Source organism: Rhinolophus sinicus, linkage group LG12, assembly GCF_036562045.2.
Source record: "Rhinolophus sinicus isolate RSC01 linkage group LG12, ASM3656204v1, whole genome shotgun sequence".
NCBI lineage: Eukaryota > Metazoa > Chordata > Mammalia > Chiroptera > Rhinolophidae > Rhinolophus > Rhinolophus sinicus.
The window spans coordinates 54373616-54400840 of NC_133761.1; the positions used below are offsets into that span (position 1 = coordinate 54373616).

Below are 27225 nucleotides of genomic sequence, written 5' to 3' on the forward strand. Positions count from 1 at the left end.
AGACATAAAAGCTATACAGATGGGAAAAGTAGAAGTAATGTTGTCTTTATGAAAAAAAAAGAAAACTCAGTCTGCCAGGACACAAAAGTAGAGCATCTCTGATTGAGCAGGGAGAGGTGAGTGGTCTCTGCGTGGCAGAGCCCTGCCTGCCCACTCCCCCACCTCAGCCTCCCCTTCCCCGGGAGCTCCTGAGGGGTTGTGTGGAGCCAAAGTACTTCTTCAAAGGTTGTTTAGACACTTCTGCCCAGGGCCCAGTCCGGCCTTCCTGTTTGTCAGGAAGTTCCACCCTCTCATCCCCAACTCGGCTGTCAATTAATGAGAGCGTAAAGAATGTTCCCAGTCCATAGAAACGGAGTCCCTAATCATTCAGCCACTGAGATAATGTCCAGCTGGAAGACTATGTCCTCCCTCTGACCCCCCTCGCAAGTGGCCTGACATGTGAACTTGCTATCTGGGAGACAAATGTTGTCCTTGGCCTGCCAAGGAAAGCTTTAAATAGACTCCGAGTTGAAAGGAAGCGTATGGTGTGTTCCCCTCTCTCACTGACTTCATGATTGGCCATGTGACAGCTTTGGCCCCTGGGACATTAGTGCGCATGAGGCCTGATAAGCACTTGCAAATTGGGGCTTGCTCTCTTAGAAAGTTCCATGTGGGAAGCCAGCTGCCATGCTGAAGGAAGCTGGTTAAGCTACCAAATGATGGGAGGCCATGTGGAAAGAGGCTCTGGAGAAGAAGAGGCCATTTTGGATGTTCCAACCACAGGTGGACCGCCAGCTGAACGCAACCACAGGAGGGAACTAAACCATACATGGGGAGCAGAATGCCCGGCTGAGCCTAGCCAACACACAGAATCATGAGAAATGATAAATTGTGATTTTTAAGCCACTGCGTTTTGGAGCCGATTGTTATGCAATGACGGATAACTGAAAACCACTGATAGAACTTTTGGGGGGAGCAATTTTCTGGGATAGTACAATCGAAATTTTTCATCCCAGGTCCGCCATTTCCAAAGAGCATAGATCAGCGGTTTCAGCTGAGAGGTAGCAAACATATTTACTGGGATACTAGGAACCCTGCCACTTAGAATTAAATTAGAAGGAGCCAGTCACTGATGAGGAGGAGGCAGGAGCCTTTGGCTTGAGCAAGTCAGAGAGCCCTGGCTGGGTAACAAATTATGCAGAACAGCTTGGTTTTCTGCACAAAATGGAATTACGCTTTAGTTCAAATTCCTTGCCACTTATAAATTACTTTTTAGTGTATTACCCTATAAATCGCCATCCAGACAGGCTAGAATGTTGGATATGCCAATTGTTCTCCAAAGCGGGGAGGATGCAAATCATGTGTCATCCCCAGTGGCCTGGGAAGAGATGCTTTGTCTTTGGGGGAAAAAAAAGAGGTTTGGATACTTGTTTGTGGTAATGACTTAGAAGTGAAGAAAACAACAGGATCAATTGGGGGTTATAAGGGCACCGTGAACAGGGAGAACTAGTATGAAATGTTCTAGAATGGATGCTGTCCCGGCCTCCTTTTCATGCATTCACTCCAGAAGCATTAATTGAGCACCTACAGTCCCTGCCTTGCAGGAGTTCACTGTTCCAGGGTAGAAACTGACAGGTGAACCAGCCTTGCAGGCATCGCACATGGTCACATGTCCAAATGACTGTGGTAGCAAGCAGCCACCCCTCCCCACAGCCACTCTGGGCCTGTCCTGGCCTAGCTGGGTCACTAGGTTCCTAGGAAGAGGGACTATGCTACCCATATATCTGTCCCCTCACACCCCCCGGCCTTTCCTAAATTTCAGTGGGACTATGTGTGGCCTGTACAGTCTTCCTTTCTGCCTCTAGCCTCTCACAGATTCTGCCTTGGATTCTCACCCTTATTTGGATCCCATCAAAACCAAAGTCCCTCGTGCTGACTCTGGATTTTCCTTCTTTGGTACCATTTCACCACATGTGATAGAGCAATTTGTATTCACGCCTCTCTCCTCTCTGGGCCAATTTGCGAGCTCTGTAAAACACAGGAGCACAGCTTGTTCATGGTCGCCTGACCAAAACGCCTTCCACAAATATCTGCAAGGCAACAGCTGCTATTTGGTGTAGGTACTTCCTGAATGTGTAATCATTTTGACTGCTTTATCAAGGTATAATTTACGTAGCATTCAATGGTTTCTAGTAAATTTACAGAGTTTTAATTTTACCACAATCCAATTTTAGAACATTTCCGTCACTCCCAAAAAGACCCCTTGTGCCTATTTGCAGTCTCTCCCCGTTCCTACTCCCATCTCCAAGCAACATATAATCATTTTTACTAAAAAATATAGGAATCAAACTTTTTTTCCCAAATGTTCTACTCTTTGAATTTAAGCTGCGAAGAACATTTTGAGTATAGGAAAATTGTAACAGCTGTCTGTGCTCATTTGTCTCAGAGCCACTGAAGGTTCAGGGAAGGGCCGAGTATCTGACGTGGACCCACATCCAGAGCTGATGTGGGAGTGCATGAGTGCCACCCTAAGACTCTAAGACCACAGTGTCCACAGCAAAACAGGGACTCCTCACTCCCAGTGTAACCAAGCTGAGCAAGTAGGCTCACTGCCCACTGCTAAACAGAAAGACCAAATTCAAGGCAATGGCCTTTTGCAGAGAAAGGGCCTTTTGGCTGGACGGCCGTGCAAGGAGACAGGAAACACATCTCAGATCTGTCTCCTCGCACAAAGGCCTAGGACAAGTTTAAAAGGGTGAGGTTAAGAGGAGTTATATATATTCATAAATTTCTAATTGGAAGGGTTTGATTGGACGTTTTTGAAACATAGCCATCCAGGTAGGGTGAGGAATATGAAAGACGCAAGAGAAAGCACAACGGAATTCCAATTTGGCAGAGTTTGATTGGGGGAAGAGAAAAGGGGACGTTTCAAGAGTTCTCTGTGCAGACGCAAGTTGGCTCAACTGGTCACAGCCAGTGGCCACTGGTTACAGCTAGTGTCTGCAGAGGGACTGGAGAAAAGCTCCTTGTTGTTTTCTGTAAGATAGTTAAGAAACTTGGTTAATGTCTGGTTTCTTAGTGTCCAGTTTCACCAGCATTGGCCACTTCAGTAACTCTACCCCTTTAACGACACCTACTTAAATCATTTAAATTAAGTTAATTCACTTTTTTCTTCTACTCTTTTCTCACCCTCTCTGTACTCAGAAGAAAGGCTAACTAGAATTGAGTAGCTCAGAAACACATAGCAAAGAGGGAGGTATTAAAGAAAGGGTTATGAAATTGTAGGTCATTCACCCAACTTCTCATGGGTCTCCCAGTGTCCAGAGGCTCACTATTCAAAGATCTCTGCCTGCGTCTCTTTTCCAGATCCAGCAGGCCCATTTCCTCCTCTGTGCCTTGTGTGCCATGAACACATTCTTCTGGATGCACTTATTGGTGAGTAGAAGGCTTTGGAGCCAAAAAGATCGGGGGTAGGATGGGAGTGGAGAATCCTAACTCCAGCATTCACTAGCTGTGTGACCTCAGGCACCTTCCTTACCTCTCTGAGCTCTAATGTGCTCATCTGTAAAATAGAAGAGGAGAAACACCAGGTGCAAAATGCATGCTCAATAAGTGGTAGAGTTATTTTTTATTAATATACTTCTGAAATTATGGTCCCAGTAACAGCTACCTAAATACACTAGGGGGGCTTCTTCCAGACACACAGGACTCTTTCCTTCTGATTGAACTATAGTGTTTGACCACCTGGCATATTTTCCTCTCCCTTTTGGGAAAATGCTCCCCGTCTCCATAAATGCAGCAAGTCATAAACCAGATCCACGTTTTTAAAAAGAACCTCTAAAAGCAATGCAGAAAATAGATTCTAAAGATAGACACTAGAGTCCAGGAAACCTGGTAAGAGATAATGCAACAGTCCAGGCAAAATAAATGATAAGGCCCTGAATAGGAGAGGGCAATGGGGAGAAGCTGGGGAGGACAGCCCTGAGAGCTATTCAGGAAGTAGAGTCAGTAGAATATGACAAATGATTGTGCGAGGCATCATGGTGTGAAAAGAACACAAGCTTACCCAACCAGGGAGACCAGAGCTTGCTTACTCTCTGCTGTGAGAACACAACAAGTAGGAGGAAGTCTGCAAGCCAAGAACCTTACCAGCAACCAACTCTGCACCTTGATCTTGAACTTCCCAGTCTCTATGACTGTGAGACATAAATGTCTATTGTTTAAGCCACCCAGCCTATGGTATTTAGTTACGGCAGACTGAGCTGACTACGTCATATGCATAGGTCTTTGGGGAGGCTCTCTGTTCTGTTCCATTGGTCAATTTGCTTATCCCTGCACCAATGCCACACTGTCTTAATGATGACAGGCTCATATGAAGTCCTGATAGGGGCGAGGCACACCTCACCTTCCTGCTCTTCCTCTTAAGAAGCAGCCTGCTATTCTTGGCTTTTTACTTCTTCCACATAAATTTTTTAATGATTTGATCAAGTTCTATGAAAACATGGTTAGGATTTTGATAGGGATGGCATTGAATCTACAGATCAGTTTGGGGGGAAATTGGCATCTTCATGATTTTAAACCTTCCTGTCCATGAGTGTGGTATAACTTTTTATCTGAGTCTTTAATATCTCTCACATCATTTTATAATGTTCCCCATAGATGTCTTACACAGATTTTGGTAGATTCTTGATATTCTCTGACACTCTTACTAGACACTTGATATTCTATGATATCATCTTCAATAGTAATTACATTTCTAGTTGTTTGCTGCTGGTTAACAGAAACGCTATACTGACTTTTGTACATTAATCTTAGATCCAGCAATTTTTGTAACTCTAGTATGATGAACATCAATAATTGCATATTAATTCTTTTGGGTTTCTGATGTAGCAATCATGTCACTGACAAACAATGAGTTTTATTACCTCCTTTCCGATCTTCATGCCTATAATTTATTTTCCTTGTCTTACTGAACTGCCCACATCCTCCAATGCAATAGCACTTACGATAGTGGCTATTCTGGTCTCATTCCTGATTTTAAAGGAAATGCTTCTTGTATTTACCCTATTAGGATTTTATTTGTTCAGTTTTTTTAGATACTTGTTATCAAAAAATTATCTTTATTCCTAATTTAGAAATAGTTTTTAGCTTAGTGTTTAAATTTATCAAAGATGAATCTATTTCATCTATTGAGATGATTAGATGGTTTTTCTCTTTTAATCTGTTAATATAGTAAATTATATTTGCCATGGTTATTTAACCATTCCAAACAGGATAAACTCAACTTAAATATAGTATGTTATTTTGTTATTTTTTTAAATGATTTATTGGGGTGACAATTGTTAGTAAAATTACATAGACTTCAGGTGTACAATATAGTATGTTATTTTTAATGCCATGTTGGTATATTATTTGCTAAATTTTTTTTAGTGTTTTTGCATCTATATTTCTGAGTGAAATGGGCCCATAATTTTCCTTCTGGTAAACTCTTTGGTTGTGGAATCTGTATTGGGAGAGGAATGTACTGTAATCCAGCTTTAATATTTCTGCACAGAAAATTCCCTGAAAGCTCTTTTTTTTCCTGAAAGCTCATTTTTAATAAATTTAATAAATTTTAATGGATTCATGGCAGCTAATAAGGACTGCTTTTTTCCCCTAAGTACTTAAAAATCATCTAACTTAATTTTTTGTAGCATTTTTTCCTTGTAAATTGACATCATATTCACCCAAATGTAAACATTAAAATCTGTCTGGTTCCCTTTAAAAAGATCTGGATAAGTTTGCCGGGCTCTAATCCTCCAGCACCTTTCCCATTTCCTCAGAGTCAACTAACGATGGTGCCTTCGCACACCTGTGTGCCTTCGCCAGCACCTCACAACCTGGGAAGTAGCTCCTGAGAAACCCACGAGCCAGCTGGTGTGTGATGTAGGTTAGTGCATAGCATAGGAGGTTCCCAAGTTTCTTAGAAGAAAACAATGTTACATCAAAGATACAGGGCGAATGCACTATTGTTATCATTCAGGCAGAACTTTCTAGATTGGCTTCTAGACAGGAAACCCAAGGTGAGAGCATTTTTCAGCCAGGTGGCGCCACTCAGGAGCCAGTTGTCATTGCTATTATTGGCCGGCTTTCCCAGCCAGCAGGGCCCTGCTTCCATCAGCATACTCTGCTCATCCTCCCAGGTCTCCCTAGGGAGCTGTGGGCTCCAGGAACCCCTCAGAGCAGAGGTCCAGCTGTGAAGTTCAAAAGCAAGAAACCACCTGCGTCTGGTGCCCCCACCAGCACAGTATCACTGGCTCTGTTCCCTTCATCTTCTGGCTGCTTATCACCGCATGGCTTCCCTCCTGGCTCCCTCATGGAAAGGCCCCTTCTGCTGGCAAAGCTGAGGTAGGCTCTGCTTTGGATTAAACGCAGTGACTCTCTTTCTATAAGACGAAGGGGGTTCTGAGGGCTGGATCAGAGGGCTCATAAGATAAAGCGGCTGGTTACCTAAGAGAAAGGGTTTGTGCTTTCTCCTCTTGCCTCTTGTCTCTCCCGCTTTCCCTCCTTCCCCTCTAGAAGGAAAGAAACAAGGGAGAAAGGAAGGTAGGAAGGGAAGGGGGGAAATCCCCAAGCAAATAAACCCCACATCTTGAAATTTCTATGAAAACAGGAAGTAGATTCAGTTAGTCAGATTTGTGTGAGGAAACTGAGGCACCTCCAAGGATGAAAGGAAAACCTCGCTGTGTGGGTTGAAGCCAGTAACACTTGGCAGTCGGGTGGGACACCCCACTCCCTGGGCAGGGGGCTGCACCAGGCTGCTACACAGCATGGGCCTGTACCCCCTTCCCCGGGGCCTAATGCCCAGTCTCAGGGCTGTTTTGCACTTTATGACCCAGACTATTCCCCACCATGGGAGGACCTGTCATGGGCCCTGGTTTCCTGACTAGCCCCTGACTCCCTGACTGATAACTTTCCCCATCATCCCAGCCATGCCCTGTGGGCCTCTATTTCCTTCCAGGTGCTATTTATTGGTCTCTAACCAGACTTCATCAGGACAAAGGGGTGGGAAAGAGAATTGCCCAGTCTGTCCCAAAACATTTCTGTGATGTTTATTTTTTTCCCATTAGGATAGAAAGATACACAGGAAAAGTACAGGAAAGTTTTTAAAAAGAGAGTAATTACTCATAGCTCACTAAATCAGAGACATTAATATTTTCGGGAGCAATTATACCTCACTGGACATCTTTTACTTTTTTCCGATTTAAGAAGATACAGGTAAATATGTATGTATGGTGGTAGCTACCATTGTCGTCATGGCTACCATCCTTTGACCTGGGTGGGGCTCAGGCACAAGGCACGTGGCATCTAAGTCTCTGGGAAGGAAGGATTGACAAAGCCTCATCGGGTGCCAATGAGGAGGGCCGGATGAGGCCCAGTGGTCAATGCACAGGCAGAGAATGGAGGCCCCCCTCAGCTGCTGGCACATCTAATGTCACCGTAAACAGGTGGTGGATAATTCAGGCATGGGGGTGCCTCAGGACCCAAGGCCACATTCAGACATTCCTGTGGAAGGGAACCTGTCCTCCGCCTGCCACAGGGTCTCAGACCTGAAGGAGTAGGGGTGGGGGAAGGGGGCAAGGAGGTAAGGGACTGGCAATCGCGAGGACAGGCTTCCTCCCTAGGACTGCTATAGGACAGGGCATAACAAAACGTCATCTAACTCAGGTGTGAGGGGCGCTGAGCTCGAGAACAATGGGGCGCGGTTCAGACTCTGAATTCAGCTTGGAGGGGGTCCTGCTGCACTGGTGCCCCAAGGGTGTTGCTAAACTGTGGACACCCCCCAACCCAGGACAGAACCTACCAAGCCCAGAGGGTAGGGCCTGGTGGGAGCCTGTGAAGGGGACTAAGGGTGAGGGTTAAAGTATTGCACTCGGCACTTATGAGAACTCATGTATCAGTTACACACACACACACACACAGATTGAATATCGTTGAATATGTATTAGAATAATCTTGTTGTGTTGGTTTTGGTCACATTAGTCATCTGTGCTCCCTTACAGTGTGTCTGCATAGCTTCTTGCACATCAGTATGTGCTCCCAGCTTTTTAAAAGTGGAAATGCCCTCCAGCCAGCCAGGAAAAGTGGCGTGTGCTCAGCACCCCTCATCTGAGCATCCAGGCTGGTTGCCTAGATCTGTAAGATGAGAGCCTGGTTCAGACTTGTCCCCTGTACCAACAATGTTGTAAGAGATGAAATAACTGGGGACTTAGATTGCCCAGCGGCAAGATGAGAGACAGCCTAGATCGCTCTAAGTAAGGGAGCTCCCCTTCCCTATTCAAGCACTTGGCCCACCAATGACTTCAACCTTAAAGGTGGTGACAGGGAACACTCAACCCAGCTGTCAAGGGCCCTTGGTTTGGGGCACACACAGTGTCATGAGAACTAGGGAAATGGCCCAGACCCTTCTAACCTAAGACAACTACCTGAACCTCAACCTTTCTTAGAAAATAAACCTCCCTTTCAAAAATAAATGCCAAAATATTAACATACAAGCACACAGGCTATTTCTCAAGGTGAAAGTCACGTTCTCAGTTGGATAGCTCTTCGTGTGTTCAGCATCGCCATGGGCTAGCTCAAATGTAGTTCTGCATGGACAGTTCTCTCCAAAGAGATGGCACATGTGCCTGAAGGTAGCTCTGTCTTGCCCAGTACTTAGCAGAACAGCCAGCACCTACAATCTCGATGTCGGCCAACTTGAGTCAGATTTCAAAAGCAGTAATGAGGGACCACAGCTTGCTTGGTTGTTAGAGCTTGAATGATTATTAGGGAATGAGTATTTATCCCATCATTCAGCCGTCCTTCCTCCTCCTGTCTCCCTCTCTTATTTCTCCCTCCTCCCTTCCCCCACCCATCTGCATCTGTGTACGTGTGTGTGCAAGCATGCATGTATGTGCATGAGCACACATAGTGTGTGCATGCGTGTGTGTGCAGGCATATATGTATGTGTGTGCATGGTGAGATGCTGGTGGGAGTCAGGGGACAAAAGATGTCTGTCTCACACACACCCTTTTCTTTCATTGTCCTGATCTTTTGTTTTTTCCCATCCCAACATCCATGCCTTTGACTATATTAGAGGCCCTGCCCTGTCCCTGCCCCAAAGACTCTTCCTGGTCAGGGGTTTGCTGGGGCAGGAATGGGTGGAAAAGGAGAACATGAGCCTGCGCCGGCTGCCCCCCCATTCCCACCCCGTGGAGACGGCCTCTTTGGGCTCCTGCTTCCCTTCCCTGCATCCTGGGACACTGGTCTCCAGCGAGCACGTTCCTGGGGCTGAAGTAAAGAAAAAGGAAGAGGATAATTGAGCTGTCCATCTCCAAACTTTCCTCCAGTGTTGATGAGGTATGAGGCCCTGCGACGTGCTGGACCTTCTGTTCTGCCATCTGTGCGGGGCTGACCACCCTCCTCCGCTGTGGTTTATCGTTTCGTCCCCTAAGCGTCAGGCTGGATGGAGTGTGGGTGTCCGAACAGCCTGTGGCGTGAACGAAAACCCACTTAAGAACCACATCCTGGTTCTTTCCCCCCACACCCCACTCACACCCCAGCTGCCTGAATTGGTCAGCAAGGTCCTCTGCCTGGGGACAGAGGGAGTCACGGTGACACCACTAACCTCAGAAACCCCTGTTCAACCCATTAAGGATAATTCTTAGAGAAACCATGGCATGTCTGTTCCATGGAGGCGCTTTGCTTAGTTCCAAAGCTGCTAATTAAAGACCCAAGCTGCTGCATAGGAGGGTTTTCTGTGCTGGGATTAGGCCAGGGTGAAGAGCAGGAGATAAAGTCAGAGAGCCTAGGCCTGTGTTGGGTGGGGGGGGGTCACGGGTCTTCAATGACAGGCCAAGGAAATAAATAAACCTCCAAGGGCCCTTTAGTTTTCCCATTCAGCTGTTTTGTTGTTTTGATAAGAAAGGACTAAAGCCTCCTCATGATTTGTTGGGCAATTTGTAGACAAGGGGATAGACTCCAGAGCTGGAGCTAATGCCGCTCTCTATGGACAGTGAGCTTCTGTCTTGCATTAACTGGGGGCTAATTAATGTCTCTAAGGAGAGGCTTTCGGACTTCCATGTGAATTGAAGGGTGACTCCAGCGTGCAGCTGCGATGGCAGTGATGACCTGGCTTTGGCCCATGCCAGCATTCCTAGGCCCTTCAGGATACAGGCAGTTTCCCCTCGAGCCAGGCCTTTGCTCTACAGCCCCTGTGAGGGTGAATAAACAGAGAAAGTCAAGTCCTGTACCCACCTGGAACATGCACACTGCTGGGCCTCTGAGAGGCGCCTACCAGTGCAACCTGCAAGATGGGTCTGCAGATCTCCCCAGGGACAGGCACCTCCTTGCCACAGGGGAGGCTGGCGTTTCCTGGCAAACTCAGAGTATCCACAGAGAGATGGCTAAGGGAATCCAGTCCCATGTAAGACCTATCATACCACACCCCGAGGCCCTGGGATGCGAAATGCAGGAAGGAGCTTTGGAGAGAAGAGAAAAGGGCAAGAACTGAGGAAGGCAAATGGGAGGGGGAGGGGACAGGGAGGGTATCTCTGCTCTGTTCAGATGGGCAAGGCCAAGCCATTCCTTCAGGGAATGTCCCAAGGCTCCAGGACCTGCCATTTCCCTCACTTGTCACCTTCTTCAGCTAAGGCAGCCAGGCCAGCATTGCCTTTCCTTCCCACTCCCTGGGCAGAGGCAGCTCTGTCGGGAGACCTGCCTCCTCTCTGGGCAAGTGACCTTGGGTAAGTCACTTCCTTTCTCTGGGCTCAGTTCCCTTCCCCATTAAATGGTGGTGGGCTCATTGGTTGCTCTCACATACTGAAACCTTCGGTCTTGCTTGGTGGATTTTCGGATTCCTTCAAGGGCAGAGGACTTACCCCAAACATCTAGCAATCCCCTCCCCACCCCTGTGGGTACACTCTGTAAGGACCCACGCACTACCCATCAGGTGCCATCAACACTCACCAGCCTACATCACCGTCCCCAGTGCTATGTCTCTCTAGCCACCCTTCCCCTGTTCCTCCAGACGCCTTGCTGGTCTGGCAGAGCCTTTGGTCCACTCTGCCCTGACCGCCCCTTCCAAACCTACCTCTCTTCCCTCTCTCCCTTTACCTTGTTTTGTTTTTCTTCAAAACATGCTTCTCTACCAGATATCATCAAATCTGTGTGTTTGCTTGTCTGTCACTCCTTCCCTGGTGGCAGGTACAAGGTCTGTCCCGGTGGCTGCCACACACAGTAAGTCCTCAACAAATAGCATTGAACAGTAAATGCATGAGTGTGCTGCCTCCTGCCTTTGGACCCACAGCTTCCCCTCCCTGCTCTCCCTCCTCCAAGATCCAAGATTGTCACCTCTTCAAGGCTCCCATCCCCTGTCTTCCCTGAGCAGTGGCTCCCTGCTCAGAGCCCCCTTTGCCCTACTGCCTGCAGCATCAGGCTTCAACTGGCAAGCTTCCCTGCGGGTCATGGCAGTAGCTGTGCGCGGGATACAGGCGTGCTCCAAATGTCATACCCGGGGCCAAAGGTTCAGACGTGGTGGTTCAAAGAAAACCAAATGCAATGCACAAAGGAAAAAATCTGCTCCTTCTCAAAGCCTCCAGCCCACAGAACTCCACTTGTCCCTTCCGGGTACCACAGATGCTTAGTGACAGCTGAGATTTGTCTTCCAGAAGCAGGAACCAGGGAGTATTTCTGGCCCAATTAAGCTTTCGTACTTGACAAGTAGGAAATGCAGCCTCACCTCCTTACGTTCTGAATGTGAGAAACATATGGGCTCCAGGCCATCTTGCTCCCTTCCTGCAGGTGCTACTCACCAAGGACAGTGTAGACACAGGTCACAGGTATGGAGACAGGTATGAGGAGGGTGTCTCTAAAATTATGTGGTCAGCTTGTGGCATGAACCACAGGCGATGGATACAAATATTGTTTTACAAACTATCAGTATTGGAAAATGAAGCAATTATCTCCATTTCAAAGGTGTGAGAACTCTTCGCTATTCTTACCAGCAATATCTGGTTTATAACACCCTGCTGCCAGGAATAAGATTCCTGTTCTTCCAGACATGGCAGATTTTACACTGTTTTAGCAGGAGATCAGATCTGAGTTGTGATCTCTGTTTAACCCTGGATGGGTAGGTCGATGAAAATACAGGTTCGATAGTCTGTTGAAGTGCGCACATTTGAAAAACTCTTAAATAAAACATGTCAACTGTAATGTAAGTGGCCCATTTGAAAGAGGCCCAGCTGAGTGCAGCGAACGTCTGGCTCTCCTTGAGAAAGAAACCACAAGCAAGCAGCTTGTCCTCAGGGGGGAGAGAGCCTGCCCTTCCAGTCTCCTTGCCAGGGCTGGGCCCCACACTGCCCTGATCAAGAGGGCCTGTCCTTGTCTTGTGGGTTTCCAGGTCTCTGGCAGAGGGGACCTTGCTCTGTCACTCCCAGCCTCAGCTGTGAAGAGCCCCGTCCCCGAGGCCTGAGCACTGTTGCTCAAGGTCAAAGGTCCCTCTCTGTGCCAACAGCCTCTTTCCTTTGTGTGGGCACTGGCCGTGATGGACACGGGTCCTCCTCTGTCTTGGTCTCTCTGTGGGGGTGTATTCCTGCAGGACAATGGACCAGTACAGCTAGGGGTGTCTCCATACAAGATAGGGGAGGGGTTGGTCTACGGGGAATGGGGAGGGGTGGTAATCTTGTTTATTTGTGCTCCTTGTAGCACTTGATATGTGTTTGTGGTGTTCATTTATGAAACCTCAGTATCTAGCCCAATGTGTGGCTCACAGTAAGCTCCCAGGAGTTGCTAGAGTTGAATATAGGCATGGTCAGATTGGCAAGGAGAAAATGGTCAGCTTGGACCATCAGAGTCAAATCAATTACAATGATATTAGTTACCATTAATTAAGTGCTTCCTCTATGCCAGTTGCTTTACAGACTTCTTAAAAAACATTTTTTTATTTTTCAATTACAATTGACATACACTACTATATTAATTTCAGGTGTACAACATAGCGATTAGACATTTATATAACTTAGGAAGTGATCACCCTGATAAATCTAGTATCCAACCGACACCATACATAGTTATTACAATATTATTGACGGTATTCCCTATGCTGTGCTTTACATCCCCGTGACAATTTTGGAACTACCAATGTGTACCTCTTAATCCCTGCCCCCTTTTCACCCATTCCCCCCAACCTCCCTCCCATCTGGCAACCATCAAAATGTTCTCTGTATCTATGAATTTGTTTCTGTTTTGTTTGTTCTTTTATTTTGTGTTTTAGATTCCCATATAAGTGAAATCATATGGTATTAGTCACTCTGTCTGACTTATTTCACTTAGGATAACACCCTCTAGGTCTATCCATGTTGTTGCAGATGGCAAGATTTCATTCTTTTTTTATTGAGTAATATTCCATTGATATATGTACCACTTCTTCTGAAGAAGATAAACCCATTTATCTGTTGATGGACACTTAGGTTGCTTTTATAGACTTTTAACATACTAAATCCTTACAGGCCAACAATGAAAGAAATGTTATTGGCCCCATGTTTTAGATGCGGTTAAGCAAGGCTCAGAGGGGTTCAGCAACTTATCCAAGGTCACACAGCTTGTGACATAGCCAGTTTTCAAACTCAGGACAGTCTGACCACAGAGCCTGAGTTCTTGACTGCTGTGTGCCTCTCTCCTTCATTCCCCTCCCCTCCTCTTCCAAAGAGCAAACAGAGGCAGGACTGGGAACCTGAGGTCAGCAACATGACCACACTCTGGCGAAGCCTGGAAGGGCTCTGGCTCCAGTGGAGCTGTCAGGCAAAGCAGCGGCTTCCGTGAAGGAGCCCTGTAATTGAGACTCGTTTGTCTATCCAACAGCATTTTGGCAGAACCAATCAAGACTGCTAACCAGCTAATGTGCACCCGTACAGCTGTACCTGTTGATAAAGTGTTGAAATACATTCACACAAGTTGGCAAAGAGCTGCAGCTCTGACATCTCCTTCCTAGGTCCCCTCATCCCGACTGCTCAGGAGCCCCCCTCTGGAACCCAGGAGCTTCCCCTGGTCCCACAACTCAAGGGTTAATGCCTGGCCCTGAACAAGACCTCCAGGCAGGCTTGGGCTTGGTCAGTGCTCGTCCATTCCTCTGTGTACCACCTTTTCATTATTTGGAAATTCCCCTTTGGGCCCCGCCCTCTCAGGGGCATTTCTGGTCTGAAAGGGCATCTCGAGCAGTCCTGGGCCCTGGGGTGAAGCAGTGCTCTTTACGCAGACCCCAGAGAGAAGCTACATCTGGGGGGTCAGGCTGAGGTAACACAGAAAGGATGGTGCTCAAGGCAGAGCGTTAGTCAGGGCAGCTGGCACTGCTCAGAGACCCCTAGAGCCGTGTGGGCAACACCCAAGCATGCCCGAACCAGCAGTGGAGCCCTAGTGAACCAGGATAGCTGAAAGCATGGTCCAGGGGAGAGTTCTACAGTGGCCCGGAAGGGTCCTGAAGCTCAGAAAATCCAAGTTTGTCCCAAGCTGTGTGACTTTGGGAAAGTTGCTTAACCCCTCTGAGCCTTGCTTAACCTCATCTAAATGGGCTCTGAGTGTGGGTCTGTGGGGTGGGGTAAAGCAAGAGAGAGGGAAATAAACCTCAAAGACAGATGGAAGAATAAGAATAATTTGCTTAGAGGCTTGGGAGGTGAGTCAGAGCATGTGATTCGAGTCTAAAGATGTGACTATCATAAGGGTGACTGAGGCCTATTCCAGGTGCTGGTACGTGCCCTGCAGGTGCTAAGGCTAGATGGGTGGCAGTCCAGGACCTGGATGCCCAAAACACCATAAAGAAGGTAGTTGTGCTGAGGAAAAGACACTTTGCTATCAGCAAGGACTGCACAGGTCCCTCTTCTTGCCCCCCAAAACTCCCAGCTTTGACTGAGTGTGTCTCCCATCCCCACATTCTGAGTTAAAAGGAGATGAGATTTTATATCAGAGCACATACAAATGACAAAGCCCTGTAGGTTCCACTCTGCTCAATTCCGCCCTCCCAGGCCTGCTGCCAGCCTCATATTGCGTTAGTGTGCAGTTCAATGGATTTTTTATTACAGCTGGAATTAAATAACTGAAAGATGGATCCAGTAGGCTGAGGGAAAACAGAAGTTTAATCAAAGGAAATAACAGAGTCGATCTGGTTCTAGAATTGCAGGATGTACTGAGGCGCCCAGCAGGGCCTGGTGATGTCATCCCTCTCATACTTTCTCTTTGAGCCCCCCCAGCTTGTGCCCACGAGTATGGAGCTTCAAAGGTGACTCACTCCCCACAGGTAGGAGACGCAGTGGGCTGGGCCAGGGCCCGGCTCTGAGGGCCACTGTGGAGCTCAGGGAAAATCAAACCCAGGGTCTCCAACTATAGCAAAGCGTGGCTGAAGGGTATTGTCCTTTTATTTTTCTCCTGCCCTGAGGTTCAAAGGGCAACAAACTGTGCTGAAAGGGATTGTAAATTATGCCTTGGGGTCCTCTAGTCTTGGATGTTGCCAGGATTTGTGTGGCAACAGGAAAGGGTATAGGAGGAGGAGGAGATAAAGAATGAGATTCTGGGACCCAGCTGGGCCTGGCCCCTGTAACTGGGGCAGCTAGAGGGTGGCAGGACCTGGACTGGACCTACGTGGGGTGCAGTCAGGAGGGACAAGGCTCAGGCCCACACCAGGGGAGGCCCAAGTGTGCGTGCTCAGAGGGACAAAGACAGCGGCTAGATTAGAAGGCCCCTGCCCGCGTTTCCAGCTTCTCCATGCACCTTCTTTCTCGCTGACTGTGTTTCCTCCATCACCTTCCTGCCTCAGAACCTGTGCACATGCCATTCCCTCTCCTGAGAACACTCTCCTCTTCTACCTGAATAACCCCTGATCTTCCTCAGGCCTCACCCTCAGCATTACTTCTCAGGGAAGCCTTCCCCGGGCCCCTCAGACCTGTTCAGGTTCCCCTATAAAACATCACCACCCTTCAGATTTCCATGGTGCTGACCACCATTATAATGGTATGTTTAGTATCTTTCTGCCTTGCCACCTATAATCTCCCCAGGAACTGGAACCAAGTCATTTTATTCTCCACTATTTCCCCAGTGCCTAGTGAAGCGTCTGGAATGTAGAAACAGCTGGACAACATTAGAAATGAAGCACTTGCGTCATACCTTAATAGGAATATTCCAAGAAAAGGCAGAGCCTGTTGTCAGGAAATCTAGGTAGGTCATCTCGACAGGGAGGGGATGGAGGCCAGGGCAGGGAGGGCTTCCAGAGGGCAGCGGGACTGCAGGCCCAGGGGTGTGCCGTCGGCCAGGAGCAAGGAAGGCCCAAATCCCAGGGGCCACTCATCCTGATGGGACTTAGGCTGCAAAAACAAGACCCAGTCTTCTTCTCCATCACCGTGTGACCTGGCAAGTCACTCAACCTCTGGAAGCCCTTGTTTTTTGTCTATAAGATGGGGATAAAAATTCCTACCTCACAGGGTTGCTATGAGGACTAGATAGATTCTGTAAGTGGCCGCTGGTGACTTTGCCTGAGCTGGCTTTGGTGACATCTCTATACTTATATCTGTATTTACCTCTATATCTCCATCTATGGACTTACATCTACATCCATATATCTATATCTATTTCTATATCTAGACTGTGATCTCTCTACTCCATATCTTTTCCTCTATCTGAATCTCCCTCCGAGCCTGAGCTCTGAGCCCTGACCACTCAGAGGTGGTCCCAGGCAGCACCTGGAGGTGACTTGGGTTCAGGAATTTGGACACATATTAACAGGATTGTCAGGACAGGCCTTCCTGGATTACATCTATGCTTCATCCCAGCTCCCAGATGCCCCAGACCCAATTAACTTGGCAGACTTAGGAGAGCACAGGACAGACTTGCAAATTCAATCCTGTAACTGGCTCCAAAGGGCACACTACCAACACCACTACCCGTGCCCCGGGGCTGTGTTCTGGGGAGAGCAGATGTGAAGCTGCCACTCAGCCACCTCTGGCATGCCAGGGTTTCAGGGTGTGCTATGTTATTAGACGAGTAACCCACCAGCTGATTCCAGGCCTTGTTCAACTTTAACAATAACTTTGGGTCTTTCTATAGGAGGTTCTGCAATGAAGGCTCACAACCCCACTCATCCCTTGAAAGAACATGAGTCTCTTCTTGGGAGGCAGCGAGAAAGAGTTGGGAGAGATTGTGTTTGGCTTCAGGCAGACAGCTAGTAAGTGGCAGACCCAGGATTCAACCCGGGATTCAACCTGGGTCTGCCACTTACTAGCTGTGTGATCCTGGTCAAGCTGCTCAACCTCTCTGAGCCTTGGTTGCTTGTCTGTGTCATGGGGTGACAAGACCATCTCAGAGGGCTGAGGGGAGAATCAAATGAGAAAATGCCTGTAAAGTGCCTGCTCCACAGATGCCCATTCTCTCCCTTAGTCCAGCTCAAGGCCGTCAGAGTTGCCAGCAAAAGAAGCTGCATCTCCCTGTTGTTCACTCTGCTGCAGAGCTAATGAGCTGGGACACTCCTGAGAAACTTTGCCATCGCCTTGGGATTGCCTAGAGGTGGCCCTGACAGGGAAAGCCTTCTGGCTTCTGCTAGCCAATGTCACAATGTCCCCAGGGTGGGAGCAGAGATGGTATTTCATTTCTTGCAGGTTCTAACTTCCCGACATGAGACTCCAACGACAGAACACCATCCGGGGTCCCAGGAAAGGCTCTGAGACTGGGGCAGCAGCTCTCATAGCCCCTGAAAGCATGGGCTGCTCAGAACCATCAGGAGATGAGGGGGAAGCCAGGAAACCCTGGTCTGAAGACTAAGAAGTGTGCTTCCTCCCAAACGTGACTACAGGTGTTTATCCCGTCTTTCTCCAAAAATCCCACTAAAATGAAAGCACATGCACATTTTGAAAGTATAAACCCAAAGACTGGGAGACTAGAACAGGAGACAATTTTAGATAAGAGATTTTGACAAAGTTTAGAAGACAGAAAGCAGATGGAGGAGGAAAATTAGCAGAGGAAGATATAAGCTAAAGTGCCTGCGGAGGAGGTCCCAGCTGAGAAGCAAACCAATTTGCCCACGGGAAACCTGAGACATGCAGGACTTGGATGCAACAAATACAGAGAGCTGTGGGCAAACGTGGGCTGAGAGGAGGAGGTTTGTGTGGAAGTCCATACGGCTGGAGACCCCCAGAGTCTCTCCTTTGCCCCATACAACTGGACAGCTGATATTCCTCCTCTGCCCCTACCCAGGCAAGAAGCCCAAGGCTGTTCTCTGGTGAAGCAGACAGCTCTGAACTTGGAGCTACCAGGCAAAGTAAGGGATGGGGTGAGGTTCAGGGCTGCAGTCTGAGCACTTCACGGTGGATCTCTGAGTCCCATTTTCTAGTCCTGCTACATGCACCCTACCCCCAAGCAAGTGATTACAGGATTCTCCTCTCCAGTAGCTGACTTACCCTAGAGAAAAAAAACATCAAAATACTGACATTTGGCGATGTCCCATGTTTGATGCCACACCCAAGCATCCAGAGCTTCCAATGGAGCCTCTCGGAAGTAGGAAGAGACAGTCAAGGATTAACAGATATTTGAGGGAAGACTCCAACATGAAAAAGATCACAACAACGGCAGTGCTTCGTGGCTGTCAGAGCATCCAAGACGGTGCAAGGCCCGGAAAACAAATTGAAAAGAATTCTAATACGAATTCTCAGAGAAAATTTTGCCCTTTATAGAAAAGGAAATAATCAGAGAACAAAAAAGAACTCTTGGATATTAAAAAACTATAATGTTGGAAGTAAAAATTCAATAAAGGAAAACCTGCCCGAAAAGAAAACTAAAAATCGAAGAGGAAAAAACAGGACAAACGAGATAAGAAGATCAAAGAAGCAAAGAGACAACCAAAAGAACAGGTGGGAGGAAATTATTTTTAAAATATTATACAAGAAATATTCCTGGAACAAAAAGGCAAGAATTTCCACATTGAAAGGACCAATGGAGGGCCCATCATTACAAACGAAAAAGACCTACACCAATTTTAAAATTGAACACCAAAGATAGAAGATCTAAAAAGCTTCTAGAGAGCTACCATGGGACACAATGAGAGAAGCAGGAGTCAAAATGGCACCGATTTCTCAGCAGCAACACTAGAAATAATGCCTTCAACATTCCCAGGGGGAAAAGTTATTTTCAACTTGAGATTCTGTATGCATTCCCTATCAGTAAGTGTTACATTTTTCAGACATAAACAGACTCTAACAAATTGACCTCCCATGCACCCTGTCTTAAAAAAATCTGCTGGAGGATGTGCTCCACCAAAACTAGGCTGTAAACCAACAAAGAAGACAGAGACTCAGGAAAAGCAGAGCAGTGAATGCAAGTCCCTGGATGACAGCTGTGCAGCAGACGTAGAGAGCAAGCTGTATAGTTTGGCGTAGGGGTGAGATCTGTTCCAAGAGGGAGACCCCCAGGGGAAAAAATGGGATCAATGCTTTAAATGATAGGTCTCACCATTCAGAAATCTTATAGACGTTTGCCAGAACTGAAGGAGCAACTAGGGAAAAACTAAGGCAACATACATAGAAAACTGGGTAAGTTTAAAATAAGGTAATTATTAATCCCAGGATAAAGAAAGAAAGGAAATATAATCACTGCATACTACTTGGTCTGCCATAAACAATATTTACACAGTGATAATAATTAAACACTGCCTACTAATATTAATTAAAAATACCGAAGCCATTATCCTGGGAAGGTAGGAAGAGGGAAGTGGATAGAAAGAGAACAAATCCTTGTCTGCCATAACAGGGTGTCAATATATAATTTCTAAATTTAATAAATCAAGGAAAGCAATATAAGCACGTTACTTAGAAATATGGAGATAAATTCCAGATGAAACAGCTCAAAGAGTGTATTCGTTTTCTATTGCTATATAACAAATCACCAGCTGAAACTTAGCAGCGTAAAACAACACATGTCTATTATCTCACAGTTGCCAGGTGTCTGGGGTCCAGGCAGGAATCCTCAGCAAAGTCTCACTAGGCCAAAGTCACGGCCTCAGCTGGACAGCGTTCTCACCTGAAGGCTGGACTGAGGAAGAATCGTCTTCCAAACTCATTCAGGTTGCTGGCTGAATTCATTTCCTTGTGGTTGAGTGACTCAGAGCCCCAGCTTTCTATCGGCTGTTAGCTAGAGACTACCCTCAGGCCTATATGCCATCGGAGGTCCCTAGAAGCCACCCGCAGGTCCTTGCCATGTGGGCTTCTCCGACATGGCTGCTGATTTTATCCAGGCCACAAGGAGAGCCTGTCACTCCAGCCTGCGAAGATGGAGTCTTATATAACATAGTGTAATGGTGACAGTAGTATCCCAGCACCTTTGCCAGAAAAGTCATGCTCTCAAGGGGTGTGAATGCCAGAAAGCCAGGGTCATTGGGACCACCCTAAATTCCATCCACCACAAAGAGGTTATTAAACATTTTTTTTAATAAGTAATGCAAAATACATAAATGCACCCATTTCCTAGCCAACCAGTTTTCTTCCCTGGGAGACAACAAATATAAACAATTTCTCTTATAACTTAACCAGTGAATCTACGTATATAACACACGTGCACATACACACGTCTCTCCTCACTCCCTCAGCTCTCTGCTCAAATGTATCGGGCCCTCCCTGAGCACTCTGTGAAAATGGTGACACACATGTATCTTTTCTTCCTGTTTTTGCACCACCGGTAGCAGGCTACAAAAACTCATGCACACCCCACTTTTTGTGTTCAATACAAAGGGTGCTCAAAAAATGTATATGCATTTTAAGAAAGGAAAAAAAATGTATTAAAATTGTAATACTCAATATATACTGATAACAAAAGATGAATACAAGTCATGTGTATACATTTTTTGGGCACCCCCCGGGTATATCTTGAGATCATTTTATGTTTGTACATAGAGATTCCTCATGTCTTTCTCCTGCTGCACAGTGTTCATTGACTATATCATTGACCTCTAGACGTGGAGGTCATTTCCAATCTTTTCTAATGAAAACAACTCTGTGATAAATATCTCCAAAGGGAGGTCATTTTGCTGATAGTAATTTTTGCCTCTGAGTAATAGAACAGGAAAGGTCAGCGAGCTTATGTTTTCATTATAAGCCTTGTAATCTCACTTGATTTTTTAAACTATGTGCACATATTACTTTGATAACTATGAAAAAGGGCCATGTGATCTCCTCAGGAGGTGAGGCTGGCTACCTGGGGAACCCCTCTTGTTCTCATCACCGTTAGAACAAGCTTCCAAGTCCCTTTTGAGCTGCCAGTGCCCACTCCCACTCAGGTTCCATTCTTTTCATTTCTCAGTATTTATTGAGCATCTGCTATGTGCCAGACACTTGGAAGTTGGGGCTTCAGAGAAAAATAACACTTCTCCCTTTTGGCAAAAGATCCTACTAACATATGAGAGCCGATGTGAACACAGTTTCTCCCAGACATTCAGGAGACAAATGGGCTTCCAGCCCCCTCAGCTGAGAGCAGGAAATGCATCAGTAGTGGCCACCTCCCAGCTCAGGGGTTTTGGAATTTGTTTGGTGTTAAGGTCCTACTTTCCAGTAGGTCTGAGGGGCAGCCCCGGGCAACTGTATTCTCCCCTTATCTCAGTTACCCACCCCTTCTGGACCTCCATCAGCACCTTCTGGAACACTGCCAGCCCCCTCGAGATCCCCGTTCATCTAACAATCAACTCTCACCCATGAAAAGGCAAGACTAGAGAGACCCTCTATGTCTCCCTCTTTTGCTCACCCTCACCTTTCTTGGCCCTTCTTCCTCTAACTTCAATTTTTTCTTAGTTACAATCGCTTCTCCTTTCCTTTTTCTCACCCAGTGATTATCTTGGCTTTCGCTCTGTCCAAGTGTCCAAGGGGGCTGAGATGCTGTGACCCTCCGTCGGCCATCTCCCTTTGACCCAGTGGACAACAGAGTCTGGCATTGGTGGCAATGAGGTAAGCACACGTCTGTTCTTACTAGGGCAAGAATTAGGCCTTCGTGCTTAGTTTTCTGCCTCCGTTTCCCCCCAGCGATGCATCACGATGAATTTAATCATCATCAGAGTGACATTTACTGAGCATCTCCTGGGTGTCGGACCATTTCATCCTCATAGCAACCCTAGAAGGCGGTGTTGCTATTGTCCCTACTTTACAGATAGAGGAAACCTGGTACAGGACACCAAACTGCTGAGAGATGTACGTAATCTGCCTGCGGTCACACAGCTCCTAAGTGGCAGAGCTGGGATTTAAACCTGGATCTGCTTGTTTCCAGGACCACGACTCTTAACCCCTGTGTCGTGGGGCTCATCCTCCAAACGTGTGACGAACATATTTTCTGGTTTCTTTCTATTGGGCATTGGCCTCATGAGTGACCCACAGTGACCTCCATCCAGCAGTCATAATGGTCTGGGTGCAGTTTTCCCATGCGTTAAAGATCCCCTTAATTCTGCTACCAGATAACCCACATTTCTTCAGCTTGGCTGTAAGGACTTGAGACATTTCACCAAAAGATTTGCTAAAATCAGGGCTACATTGCAACATGAGCTTTCGTCAAGGCTTTACCTCCCAGGGCTCCCTGAAGTCTTAAACCAACACAAACCACGCAAGCTCCCCACAGCACCCCAAGGCTTGCCTGTGCTGTCCTATTTGGCAGGAGGGCCTGGCCCTCCGTTGGGAGCTCTTCTGCCCCCCTGAAAGCCAGAGCAAAAAAGGCGGGTGGTGTTTGGAAGTGAAAGTCGGTGGTGGGAGGAGGCAGAGGGTGAAGTGTGATGGCTGCTGCCAAGTGGCAGAAGTGAGAAGATTAAAATGGATCTGGAAGGTAGCTGGTTCAGTGGTGATAAAATGTGTTCTTTCATCAGCCCAGGGCAGCAGCCTGGAAGACAGATCGGGGCCTTGGTTCCTCCCTACCCACCCTTCCTCCTCCTCTGAAGCAGGGCTTGCAAACTGGAGCCTGGGGGCATTAGGCCAAACCCTAAATAGGGGAGGGTCCTGTAGGAGCTGCGATAAATGAATTACATGTAAAGTAATTTACATCTGGAACACCGTCAGAACGCCCTCATTGATAGCTCTCATTATTCATTTTTATTAGAGGAGCAGCTATGACTCAGCTCCAGATGCTCCAGACTGTCCTTTAGCACAGTGGACACGGAGATGCTGGATTTTCCCATTTATCAAAGTAATTGGGAATCTGGATTTTTGTTTGAATTCTTCCAATTTTTCCACATGAGCAACTAATGCAATTAGAACAAAAAATGCACGTGTGGACCAGATGGAATCAGCCTGCGGTTCCCACTGAGGCCTGCATGCTCTGCTCTGGAGCCCCCCGGCAGAAGCTCTGTGACAGGGATCCTGTGACCCCTGGGAGGAACCTGGCAGTGGCCTCCAAGCCTCCCTGTGACCCGCACTGCTCCACTCGCTCCACTGCTCCACTCGCACAGACTTCAGAAGCACGCAGGGGATGTTGCAGCCCCAGCTGAGCCCTGGAGCCTAACAAGGGGCCAGCCACCCTTCCAGCCTGGCAAGGAGCGCAGCAGAGTTGAACTGTGTGGTAGGCTTGATAGTGGCTCCTGCAGATGTCTCCAAGAAGCCCAGTGTCCACGTGCAGCTCCCAGCACTGAGCAGCTCTGCCTCACGTGGCGGAGAGAGCAGCAGGAGCGGGCCATGCAGCATTAGCATCTCCTGGCCTCTTCCCTGGGCTTCTGTCTCCTCTGAGCAAAACAGGCTTAAATTGGATCAGCTCCCTTCCACTTCTCACCTTCTCTGATGGGAACCTCCCCTTGAGGTTTGGCCCTCTGTCTTAGAATCGTGACTGTAGTGGGTGCCATTATTCATGGAGGGTGGCTGTGGTCACAGCAGATATGTCAAAGCATAAACAAAGGAAGAGGGGCACAGCTTTAAAGGGCCCCAGAGAACTCCCACATCTGTATCTGCCAGTAACTTCCCTCATGTCAAAGGGACAGAAGTGACCCCTGAGGCTGCCTGGCAGCCTGTCCCTGAACCATGGATGGGCTGGGATGGAACATCTCCCAAGAGGTACAGTTGTCCTTCTCTCAGCTCCTTTTGACCTTAGTTCTCAGTGAGAGGGGGTTGCCTCCTCTAGAACCTTCCCTTGTGTCCTTTCTCTCTAATGTTCTTCCCTGGGGGAATTGTGCTGATGTTTTTATGTAAGGGAAAATACTATCACCATCATCATCATCGTCATCATCATTACATTTCATTGTTTTTTACAGCTTTATTGAGGTTTAATTGACATACAGTCCATATCGGGGGTGCCAAAAGAATGTATACACATTTTAACAAAGGAAAAAACTATTGAAATTGTAATACAATGAATGACACTAGCATTCATTCGATTAATGCCATCTTTTGAGTGAACGTCATACTACACATTGCTACCGTAATTCAATTCAACTTCAAAAAGTAATACATAGATAACATCTTTTAAAATGTGTACATGTTTTTGGCACCCCCGGTATTTAAAGTAACCAGTTTGATAAATTTTGACACATATACCCACCCATGAGACCATCAGTACAATCTAGATAGTGAACATATCCATTGCTCCAAAAGTTTCCTTGGGACCCTTTATAATGGGGTTCCCTCCTCTTTCCCCATCCACAGGCAACCACTGAGCTTTCTATCACCTGAGACTAGTTTGCATTTTCCAGAGTTTTATATAAATGTAATCTTCTAGTCTGTAGTTTTTTGATCTGGCTTCTTTCACTCAGAATAATTTTTTTGAGATTCCTCCCCATAGCTGCTTGTATCAGTAATTCATTCCTCTTTATTGCTGAGTGGTACTCTATTAGATGAACATAATTAGTTTTTATTAAACTCTTCCTATATGCCAGACACTGTACCTGTTAGCCAGTTAGTTCGTGTATGTTACCTCTTTCAATCCTCAAATCCATCCACAGAGAAGAAGTGTGATCTCCACTTTACAATTGAGGCAAGCAAGGCTCAGAGAAGTTCAGTATTTTTCCACAGGTCACATAGCAGGTAAGTGGAAGAGCCAGGATTTGAACTTAAGTCTCACTCCACTGAGCTTTGCTGCTTGTGCAGCTTTCCCTCTGAGGTTCTGTCCATCCCAGGTCTCCCAGCCTCCTCAGCAGGAAGATGCCTTTGACCTTCTCTTCCAGCCCCACCCCACATGCTCTGGAGCACAGTGGCAAAGAGCCTGGCTACCTTGGCTCCCTGTGGGGCTCTTTGCACATTGGATGTGGAGGGGAGGAGATCAAAGGAAGAGGCAGGAGCACTTAGAGGCATGAGGCCCTCTGCCCTGCACCCCCCACACCACCCCCACTGTTTGCAGAAGAAGGTTTTGAATAGACTCAACTTGTTTCTGTGCTGAGATGGAACAGCTCCCTGAGCCTATCAATAGAACAAGGCAGAAGGGTAAGGGGGGGGGTGGGGGGGGAGGCAGATTGCAGGGGTGGGTGGAGCGGCTCCTCAGCCCTGCTCTGGGTGGTGGTGAGAGACACTGCTGCTGCAAGCGCCATCGCTTCCCTTTCCCCTGTATCCCCTCAGCCTGCTTGAACTGAGCTTCTTCATTCACAGTCACGTTTTTCCATGTTCCCAGATATCCTGCAAAGGCCTCTGGGAGTGAGATGACAGAGCGAATGAGCACAAAGGACAAGCTTGTCCCTTTGGGCCTCAGGCTCCCACCTGGGAATCCTGGAGAGCAAGCTCTGGCCTCAAGGCGACCTCTCCAAGGGGCCTGCAGAAATGCAGGGACCACTGTCACAGGAGTCCATGTGCTTAGTGACTTACACCCCACCCACCTGCCTCCACTGGAACTATGCAGCCTACGGGTCTGGCACCTTCCAGCTGTCCCTCTCTCCTTGCTCCTTCTTTGGGGAAGAGTGAGTTCCCTTTTCCCAAAACAAAAACCTCTTGATTCTGCTTCCCCTCCACACAGCTTCTTCTCTATTATCAAGCCACCCCACCCACCCCTGCAATCCTCAGAAGGCCTCCCTGTTCCCAGGAACCGGTGAAACTCCCCAACAGTCCTCTCCCACAAGCCTCTTTTGGAGCAGGCACCCTGCATGTAATTCCCCGTCAGAAAAGCATCGTGCCTGTTAGGCTGTCAGCCCCACGGGCAGGGCCTCGCCCACCCTGTTCCTGTCATTTTCCCCATCACTCAGCGCAGTGCCTGCATCCAGCAGATGCTCGGTGAGTAATTGATTTCTTGAAATAAAGTTTTAAAACTTACAAAACTAAACAATGTATTCTTTGGAGATATGCATATTTAGTAAAACTATAAGGAAAAGCAAAAGAATCGTACACTCAAAATCAGGTTAGTGGTCACTCCCATGAGGATGGCTGTTATAAGACAAAAAAAAAAACAAAAAAACAAACAGAGAATAGCCAACTGTCAGTCTGGATGTGGAGAAATTGGGACCCCTTTTGCATTGCTCGTGAGAATGCAAAACGGTACAGCTGCTGTGGAAAATCATATGGCAGTACCTCAAAATATTAAAGATAGAATTACATTTGATGCAGCCATTCCACTTCTGGGTATATACATAAAAGAATTACAAGCAGGAACTCAGATATTTGTATGCCAAAGTTCACAGCAGCATTCTTCACAATAGCCAAAAAGTGGAAACAACCCAAATGTCCATCAACAGGTGAACGGAGGAACAAAATGTGGTATACAAAAACAATGGAATGTCATTCAGTCTTTAAAAGGAAGGAAATTCTGACACACACTACAACTGGATCAACCTGGAAGACATTATGCTGAGTAAAAGAAGCCAGTCACAGAAGGACAAATGTTGTGTTGATCAAATTCACAAGAGACAAAAAGTAGAATAGACAAATATATGGTGATGGAAGGAGAACTGACTCTGGGTGGTGAACACACAATGGGATTTATAGATGATGTAATACAGAATTGTACACCTGAAATCTATGTAATTTTAATAACAATTGTCACCGCAATAAAATAAAATAAAAAAAGTAGAATAGAGGTTACCAGGGGCTGGGGAAGGGAGAAATGGGGAGTTATTAGCTCCAGTTTGAGATAATGAAAAAGTTCTGGAGGTGGATGGGAGCGATGGTTACACAGCATGGTGAATGTGCTTAATGCCTCTGAACTATACACTTAGAAATGGTTATAATCGTAAGTTTTATGTTGTGTATATTGTACCACATTTTTTTAAAAAACAAGATGATGGTCACCACAGGGGGAGGGAGAGGGTTATATAAAGGCTACAAGTGG

General features: G+C 47.0%; 1 long non-coding RNA gene across 1 annotated transcript; it reads left to right on the forward strand.

The window, feature by feature from the left end:
- Positions 1-6162: 6162 nt before the first annotated feature.
- LOC141567834 (uncharacterized) lies at positions 6163-26842 on the forward strand. The gene is made up of 3 exons (XR_012490697.1): positions 6163-6366; positions 21842-21959; positions 25582-26842. It is a non-coding gene; the product is annotated as an uncharacterized LOC141567834 (long non-coding RNA).
- The last annotated feature ends 383 nt before the right edge of the window (positions 26843-27225 follow it).